Below are 10,244 nucleotides of genomic sequence, written 5' to 3'. Positions count from 1 at the left end.
ATATATATTCCTATCTTTCTCTCGATCCCGGTTTCTTCCACTTTTCTGTCCTCTATCTCTTTACATCCATTCTCCCATCCTCCCATCTCTTTCCCTACCGTTTTATCCTTCCTGTTCTTCCCACTCTAAATCTAACCATTCCTGCAATGCCGATCTACCTTCTCATAATTCTAATTCTGTTACCTAATGATTTTCCTTTCATTTTGATCTTGCAAATGTTTACCTGTCACTCCACTTTCTTCTTATTCTCTTCAATGGCTAACGTCCAACAATCTACAATTTTATTTCTTCTTCACATTACATAATGTATATAGTCATCTCTGGATTGTTGTATCGTCTGACTCTACTCGAAAGAAGTTCACTGTTTAATGTCCTTAGTCAGTTTGTCTTAGCTATTCGCGCCTACGTTTAGTTAGGTCGACTGTCTTAAATATTTGTCGTAATTATTTTGTCGTATGTGTTTGTTTTTCAGTCTCATGGTCGCATTCTATTACAGTAATCTTTAATCTTGATATTATTTCCCAGTGACATTAATTGCGGTCAGTCTGAAGTGAGATACATTACTGAAAATATACGCGTTATTGTCTGGATTATCAGTGAGCAGCTGCTGAGGTAGGACTACTCTTTTCTACGCGTCTTTTGTTCATTGTACTTATCTTCGCTTAATTTCTATTGAAATACATCCATTCAAGTAAACATACGTGCATTCATACGTACATAAATGAAACAATACACGCACGCATACACACATGCACAGAGGCGTGCATGCACACACAAACACGCACACAAGCACGCACACACACAAATACACACACACACACAAACACACACACACACACACGCACGCACACGCACAAACGCACACACACACACACACACTCACATATATAACAAACCAGCTGCAGAAGTACTTTAATTAGTTATTAATAATAATTTTTCGATCTTTTCGCATTTTGGCGGGCGGCGAGCTGACACGCTGAGCAAAATGCTTTGGGGTATTGTGCCCGTCTTCATGTTCTGAGTTCAAATTCCGCCGAAGTCGACTTTGCCTGTCATCCTTTCGGGGCCTATAAAATAAGTACCAGTTGAACGCTGGGGTCGATGTAATCGACTTACGCCTCCCCCGAAATTGCTGGCCTTTTGGCAAAATTTGAAACCAGTAAAGTTCAGTTCTTTTATCTTCTCTCATTTGGTCTGTGTGTAGCTTCAGTTTTGTTGGATGTTCCCAAATCAAATTTTCCAACGTGATATCTCTTCATAAACATCGCTCTCATAATAACCTTCAAGTAAAAGACAAGAACATCGCAGAACGGAAATCCGGTGCCTTCTTATCAATATTCTGACACGAGTCTGCTTGTCTGATTATATCTTGAGAGATTATATTTCGGATTATATATTCAATGAAAATGAGAACAAAAATAAAAGGACTGTTTTTCGCTTCTACCGACATATTTCATTTCCTTGCTACCATGCCTGGCAAAATGCTCAACGGTTTTTCTCCCGGTTTCACATTTTGAATTCAAATGGCGACGATGTCTACATCGTCTTTAGTCCTGTCGTGGGTCTATGAAATAACGACCGGTTAATAACTAAGAGTGTCGGAAAAGGCTTGTTCATTATTCACTTCAAATGTTATTCTTAGCATGAAACAAATTTTGTTAGCATACAGAAAATGACGGAATTCGTTATTTTAGCCTCAAAACTGCAAAATGTTGAAGACTTCATGTGACGCATAAACTTATATTGAACCAGCACCAAAATTTCCATTTTGAGTTCAGGGAAATTCGTCAACTTCCAGTACGATACTCGAACAAAACTATAGCTTGGATGTAATGTAATATAAAATGTATTTATGGTTGGTTACTTTCGGATTGAACCGTAAATAGCTGGATACATTTAAACTCAGAACTGCCGAGGCTGGAATGAGTAAGCGGAATACAAACCTGAACACAAACTATTATTCGAACGAAATAAAATCAGACACAAGTATATTTTTTCTTTTTATGATATCAATAAATATAAACTTCAAAGAGGTTGACGTAATATTTGCCAGACCATCTTGTGACGTACATTTATTTGTGCTTCTCTGATGAATAAAATCTGAACGTAATTGGATTAGCAGCATTAGTTTCAAACTTGCATCAAGCTTTGAAAATAACTCTTTACAAAATCTAGATATTGTGTAATCTAAAGTGTATAATTGATTTAGAATCGTTTAACAAACATTTCCTCATGAGAATAACGTTCACTTCCTACTCATTATGAACTGCATTCATTATAGTTTATCAATGACTATCAAAACTTGAAATAATTGCTAAAATAGGAAATTATGTAATATGAAAGTCGTGGCACTCCGTCTTGTACGACGACGAGGGTTTCCGTTGATCCGAAATTAACGTGCAAGTGGCTGAGCTCTCCACATACACGTGTACCTTTAATGTAGTTCTCAGGTAGATTCAGTGTGACACAGAGTGTGACAAGGCTGGCCCTTTGAATTACAGGCACAAGAGAAACAAAAAGTATGAGTGAGAGAAAGTTGTGGTGAAAGAGTACAGCAGAGTTCACCACCACCCTTTGCCGGAAGATTTAAGTGTTTTCACTCAATAAACACTCACAACGCCCGGTCTGAGAATTGAAATCGTGGTCCTACGACCACGAGTCCTCTACCCTAACCACTGGGCATCTCCACGTAATATGAAAGTATTAAGTAGCGGAAGCAAGTGTGTGGTTGCAGAGCCATTAATCGCAGAGAAAATACTGTGCTCTAAGTTTTAGAAAATACATAAACTGTCATGTGAAATACATTAAAACTAAATACATACACACGTATATATCACTGTTTGACTTAGCTTCATTATTACAACAAATACCACACGACTTCAGTAAAAACTAGTCGGTCTTGACTCCAATTATACGGATATTCTAACAAGGATTTCGCAAAGCTTATTAAATTTGACTCGAGTTGAAAATTCTGGTATTGTGCACTGGAATGTCATCAGTCGGTCATAGATCTTCTTCATTTAGTGAATACGTTTCATGGAGGTTCCTCATTGGTGTTCTATAGAGGGTTAGAGTAACAGGAAAACAGAAGGTGGGGACAGTGGAAGAATACCAGATCTCATGCCAATGACCCCGGTACCAAGGCCACAGCCAGAGAGGGCGACCAGGCCGATACCAACAGCACCGAGGAAGTAACCGGCCTTATACCGCATTATACTCGGTTCATTCAAATCTTATTTAATTCTTACTTGCTCTCATTTTGATGATAAAGGAACGGGGGAAATATAAAGTTGATCATTTTAGATAAAGGCAACTTACTTCACAGTGTATTTAGTTCAGACTTTAATATATCCACCAAGTCAGCATTTCTAATAAAACGAATGAATAACAATTTTCCTCAACAATTATATGTTGTATACGCATTGCGATAAAGCAATGCGATATATCAGTAATTTCTATAAATTCCAATAACTCTATCATTGATCTATCTTCATAATTTCAACGTTGTATCCCTCACCCAAATTTGTAGTCATGTGCCGATGTTAGAAATCAATCTAGTACTAACAAAAGTAATTATTAACTATTGATTTTGTATTTTATATAATTGTCTTAGAAATAAAATGAAATAAATTTTCAGTGCGTAAACTGTAATTCAAGAGAATGACGTTGTTCGCAAGTGTAATCTATTTCGTAATACGTGAGAGCAAACTGTCCCAGAACTGTTGCAGTATATATGAACGTCATAATTCGGAGAGTGTTAACGGCGTTTTGCCTTGTTCTTCATTGTTTTAGCGCTTGAAAAGCTATTGCAGCATCAGTATTCATAGAAATCGATCTTCAAGTTATTATTATTTATTTTTCGTTAGAAGAACACGTTAGTCGAAAACAAGTGGCCCACTTACTGTTCTGCTACTGCATTGTTGCATAATCATCATAATATTGATGTATTTATTGAAATAAACAAATCCTACATTTACTATAGAATTATTTTTCTCGTCTAGTTGCGCGTCTGTGAAAACAAAAGTGTTGCCGCAAAGTTCAACGGCGGTCTTCACTCGACAAGCCACTTACCGTCACAGGGTCTCTTCTCAAGCATGGCACCAGCTTCAACACTTCTGTAAAACAGGGATAGTTCGGACACTGAATATGTCAGAATTTTCACCAGAAATCAGCGGGAAAGGGTATTTGTCCCTCATCAACACATATTTAGTCATCCTTCGCTTCTGTATGTGGCAAGCAGCGACTTGGCTTTATGACTGGACAAGATTATATCTAGTTATTTATGCAACGAGATGTGGTGGAAGTCCTTCATGTCCACGTTGCTGTGGTTTACTACTCTACAATGAAGCCCTTCTTTCTTTTACATATCACAACCTGCATATTTCGCTGAGTAGAGAGTGAGTGGCCGAGAAGGAAGCCGTCTCTCGAGTATTCTCGAGTACAGTTATTAGCGAAAGCGTGGTACATGTTTTCAAGTCGTACTCATTCGCAGGTTAGGACAAGGTGAGCTTTTTATTGGGTGTAGTTTGGCTGAATAGTAAAGACGACTGCTTCGAGATGACGATGATTACGCAGCACTCTGAACTTGTGTCATTTTCTATAGCTTCGAGTTCGTGCAAGTCTTGTCACACATGTCACTCTGACTCTGTTATGTTAAAGGTTCACGCGTCTTTAGAATACTCACGCATTTACATCTTAAATCAACTGAGTTATATCTGAGGGCTCACAGCTTAGTGGTTAGGGTTTTGCACTCACGATCGCAAGATCGTGGTTTCAATTCTTAGACCGGATGGTGCGTTGTGATCTTGAGAAAAACACTTCTTCTCACGTTGCTTTGTGGTCTGACACTTCGACACCTGGCTTGTGTTACTCTGCGCACCTGTTCAGGCAAGGTAAACTTGAGGGAGGGACGGAGTGAGCTAATGTACCACACGTATAATTGATCACTATAAACAAGTCATTTGTGTAAGATGTCCAACAAAAATTGAACACTTATATGTCGTCAAAGTTTTATTTTCGTTTCTCTATTATTAATTTTACCCACGTCTCCATCTTAGTAGAAACTGATGGATAAAGAAATCAAACTACATAAACAAACGGCAGCAAAACCGTTCAAATATTAAATAACACAAACATATTTTTATAACATATATTATTATACATTATACATACATATTAACTCTTTACAGTATACTTACATATATACATACACCTATACATCGATCTAAAACAACAGGAATATTAAAGAAAAGCCAGAATTTAAGAGAAGAGAAAGCCAAAAGGTCTCATGCTATTCAATAAAAAATTCCTGAGTAGAACTTATTATTATTACTTCCGCCCATGAAACTGTTTTGAATAGTGAATTTGTCAGCTTTGGCTTATACTAAATAAGAATAAACTATTTGTTACTGTTACTAAATTTTCTTCAGCCACCTTCACATTCCATGACTACCATTGAGATCGATCAGGTATGGACAAGGATTCTGGATTATTTTTCCCTTTTTTTTACTGAATTTTTGAGAGAGGTCGGGTTCATTTTTAGTATTCTTGTTCGTGAGAGTAGTCGAGTTTATTTCAGTTATTCCCATTTAAAAAAATCATCTCTGGCGTTGAGAGGACGTTGGTGTTGCATTGGTAGAGGTTTGAATTTGGTAGAATCACCCGCAGCAGATAGTTAGGTGTAGCAAGAGCCACGGTAGGTAGTGACGTGGCATGACAAGATGATGTGGGATAGTGTGAAAGGACGCTGAAAAGTTGCAGAACTTTAAATTATGGTTAGTCTGCAGGTAGGGTCTTTTAGTTTTTGTTCAAAAAGCGTAGGTTGTGATAAAATATGCTGTTTGTTGCGGCGAAGGTGTCTGAGAAAAAAGTTAGACGAATGAGAGGAACGGCGAATAGATGAGGGATAGGTTACACGAGTAGTTAGAAATGTCAGTTCTGTTGATTTTTGTTTTATGTTTTAAATGAGAATAGCCTCCTTGTTTCTCAAGTTACCAATGTTTCGATCACTATCTAAGATGTTGCAGCGTTTGTCGATGTATTTCTTTAGCCAGAAGGTATGTGCTTTTGAGCTGTTTCCTAATCCAGGTGTGGAGTTTCCAAATCGTGCTGCCGATGTAGGGATCTCCACATTTATCACATTTTATCAGGTACTTAAGAAGATATGTACAAAGACAAAAACCCAGCCTATCACGTCGATGACCTACGTCACCTATTCCTGCAAACAATGAGCTCAATCATAGACTTCAAAGACTAAAAGGATCGATCTCCAAATTCCTACTTAAACACAATTCTATCCCCAACTCTCGCATTCACGACGTCTGGGGTCTTAAAAACATACGATCTAAAGACATTATTATCTCACATTGGACAAAGGAAATGAATTTTGCAACATTGCCGAATACGCTTACAACTGCTTAGTATTCAGGCAGATCATTAACAACAAGCTTTATGCGATAGTCACAGACATAACATGCATCCAGATTGAAGACATCGATACTACATGAACCGAGGTTTGCAACCCGACGAATTTCGGTTTGAAAGCTAACAACAATATCATGATCAGTAATATTAAGTTACATACATCTTACCACCTTATAAAAATACATAAATCTGCACCATTGTCTCTAGCTTCAACGGACCTGTTTACATTGTTTCCGGGCTCCTCTCTCGGATATTTAAGATGCTCGTAAATTTTCTTTCTTTGATCACGTCGACAGCTGGAATGAGTCTACAAACACCATTGCGATATATTCAAGCGCAGTAGGCATGACTCCAAACTGGATGTAATATTTCTCTACACACCCTGTATTGTCCTCGCAACTGCGAATATCGTTACTATCTCTACTATCTCTTCTTATTCCCGCTGATGCGGGTTCACTGCCGCGAACATTCATCAACTCTTTTCCATCTTTGGCACAAACACCTGCTTCGCTTCCAACGAGCACAACGATAAACACACATAAGTTCTACTCATGTGATCCTCTATTTTAGGTTTAATGGACTACGAGACTGAATGGGAAGACGAGTAATTAACACTTCCAATTCCTATTTTTTCTTTATAAGTCACGTTGGTGACATAATTGATCTGTACATCGCGCTCGCTGATGCTATTCTATCTTTGAAACATTCAATAATATTGACAAACACATTGAATATTGATAAAAATATTAATATTGATAAAAATATTAATATTGATAAACGCATATATCAATATAATTGATAAACACACTATTCAATACTCAACCGAAAACAGAATTTCTCCAAGTACTCGATTTTGTACTCATTATTTCAGATGATATCACAACAAAATTCGGCTTGAAGAAAACTCTTCGCCCGATTTAAATAAGCCACATCATCTGTAGTAAGCACAACTATATTCTATATGCTTTCGTTCACATTTGCAACCGATGCAGCATGTCGACACACCGAGCCACTTACACCACGTAAAATACAGAACAAACACCACAAAAACATCTACTTGTTTAAACTACCATACCTTAGAAAAATTGCTGTTGCCGCCAAGTGTAAAGCCATTCTCTGTTAGGTTTGACATACATTTGGCTCACTTTGGACTTTGTTTATGTCGAACTCTTGCTAAAATAAAACTCCTTGAGATCAACAATATATTTAGAAAATACTCTATTCACGCTAAAAGCATATGACTACATGAATCTGTAGTGTTCGAGGGAAATGCCATAAATGCGGGGACCGCTATTTCTGCAACACAAAAATAAAGTTGGAAATGTGTTGCCTGTGTGTAATGTGAAATTAGCTGCGAAGATGGAAGTTTTTCTCCGCAGAGAGTCTGCTCAGGGAGCAGAGGTGAGAAGTCGAGACATGGATGATTCTGCAAAGTTGAGGAAGATAATTTAGCAAGACACCAGGAAGGTCAGCTTTGGTTTGTTAAAGAGAAGAGCCTGGAGGAAATACAATGTTACCCTTCGTTCTTCATAGTTTTGGAAGTTTTAGTGAGATTTTCGAGGTATTGTTGCACTGCCTGATCAGCCGTAGCACACTTCATCAATTTCATATCAAGAACTTGGAGTGAGGAGTTTTTTTGTCGAACGGTGGATGTGGATGAACATGCTTAAAAGAAAAACTTCAAGCATTCTGTAAATTGTTTCTGGTGTATCGGGAATGAAGTACGGAAGGGATAGAAAACTATTGGGTTACTTGTTGTGTTTCATTGTGGTTGGGGCAGATGATGCGTTGTGCATTATGTAGTTGGGTGTTTCGTGGTTACACATTGGCGTTGGTCAGTGAGCCGATATGCGTAAAGATAGACAATGGATTTATCTTCTATCTTTAATCGTTTATTTGTTTCCTTCATCAGACTGTGGCCATGCCAGGACACCGCTTAGAAGAATCGTCCCCATTGCTAATTCTATCCGATTCTTTTACCGAACAGCTAAGTTACGGGTACGTAAACACCCCAGCACCAGTTATCAAGTGGTGGTGGAGGACAGACAGACACACACACACACACACACACACACACACACACACACACACACACACACACACACACACACACACACATACACGACAGGCTTTTTGCAGTTTCCGACGGCGGTGGTGATGATAGTGGTGGTGGTGGTCGTCGTGATGGTGGAAAAGAACACAATGACAATTGCAACAATGACAGAGATGAGGAGGTGGAAGGAAGGGAAGCAGAGGGGGGGGGGAGATGAATAGGAGGTGGCAGTAGCAGAATCACTTGGCAAATAGAAGGATGAGTGATTGCGGAGTGTGGGGGATACATTATGTGCCGGTTTTCGACAAGAAACGGTCGGAGAGGTCAGTCACGAGGTCACCTGAGAGGTCAGAGGAAAAAAAAGATCAGTGGAAAAGCAAGTTGTTGTTGTTGTTACCACCACCAAAACTGCTGCTGTTTTTCAGTTTAATGTTGTTGGTGTTGTTGACGGTAGCGGTACTGGTGGTGGTGGTGGTGGCGGCGATGGTGGCTGTGTTAATCTTGATTACAATCCCGTTGCACTGTAGCACCAAGAGAATAACAAATAGAATTTTGTTTTCCAAATGCTTTTTAAGGAGATGAAAAGCTTTCGAAAATTTGAATTTCTTTTATTTTTAGTTCGTCTCACCGATCGATTGTTGAATTACTGAGCAGCAGAGAAGGACAGGCCTTGTAGTAAGCGCTCCAGCCTGGCAAAGAAAGAACCGGGCATTGATCAGAATATCAATTTCATTCTCTGTCGAGATATGACTATTATAGACATGCAATTTGTTTATTATGAAGCGGGGGTTTTTGTAGTAATATTTACGGAGTGACATATTCCTTTGTTCATTTATTCATTTAACTTTGTTTTCGAAAGATATCAAGGCTCTGTTTTATGTGTCTAAACAGACAAGGGAATATATATGTTTCAGTTTTCAAAGTTGTTTTGTCTAAGTTCTTTGTGCGAGAATAAAGGGAAACATTTGTTTATGGTTCGATATCGAATATGTGTTAGTTAATGTTTTGTTTGATTTCTTATTTGACTAAATATAAACAGAAACGTTTGTTTTCGGTTCAATTGATTCTGAAGGTTATAAAGTTTCTTTGCTTTTTATTTTTTTTTTTTTTTTGCTGAAATAGACAAGAACATTTGTATGCATCTCAGTATTGAATATTGAGCAGTTATAATATCGTGTACTTACAAATAATTCTAGATTTCCAAAGTTTCGAAAAGTGGCAAGAGAAAAAGTATATATATATTTGAAAAGTATTTCGAGTTAACTTCAGTTCCTGTGGCTTGCGCAACCGGCTTCTTAAGAGGAAAGGTTCGCTAACACATTTTGGCATATATGTGATCGTTTGTACATATAGCTTTCTCTCTCTTTCCCTCTCCTCCTCCTCTCTTTATAACTAATTTATGCATGTGTGTGTATGTGCGTGTGCATGTCTACGTGCATGCATACAGGCGCACACGCACCTATACACTATGTAATTAAAATATAAATGAGTGAAGGAAAGGGAGAACATGAAACCCAATTAAGGTAACAACGACGAATTCACATAAATTACCCGACAAAATAAATTTCTTTGCAAGCCTAATACTTATTCTATCGGTCTCTTTTGCCGAACAGCTAAGTTACGGGACCGTAAACACACTACCATCGGTTATCAAGCGATGTTGGGGGACAAACACAGACACACAAACATATACGCACACATACATACATACATACATATATACATATATATATATATATATATATATATATATATATATATATATATA

At 38.0% G+C, this 10,244-nt stretch overlaps 1 long non-coding RNA gene across 4 annotated transcripts in view; it reads left to right on the top strand.

The window, feature by feature from the left end:
- The window catches only part of LOC106876595 (uncharacterized), a 277,478-nt gene that overhangs the window by 4,411 nt on the left and 262,823 nt on the right, over nt 1–10,244 (top strand). For all 4 annotated transcript variants that reach the window (XR_008266471.1, XR_001410266.2, XR_001410265.2 and 1 more), the window contains exon 2: nt 526–612. This is a non-coding gene — a long non-coding RNA (uncharacterized LOC106876595). The remainder of the gene's footprint in view (nt 1–525; nt 613–10,244) is intronic.

The sequence above is a fragment of the Octopus bimaculoides genome, chromosome 2, assembly GCF_001194135.2.
Source record: "Octopus bimaculoides isolate UCB-OBI-ISO-001 chromosome 2, ASM119413v2, whole genome shotgun sequence".
In the NCBI taxonomy this organism is placed as follows: domain Eukaryota; kingdom Metazoa; phylum Mollusca; class Cephalopoda; order Octopoda; family Octopodidae; genus Octopus; species Octopus bimaculoides.
The sequence above is the reverse complement of the archived record's forward strand: the minus strand, read 5'-3'. Positions and strand labels throughout refer to the sequence as shown.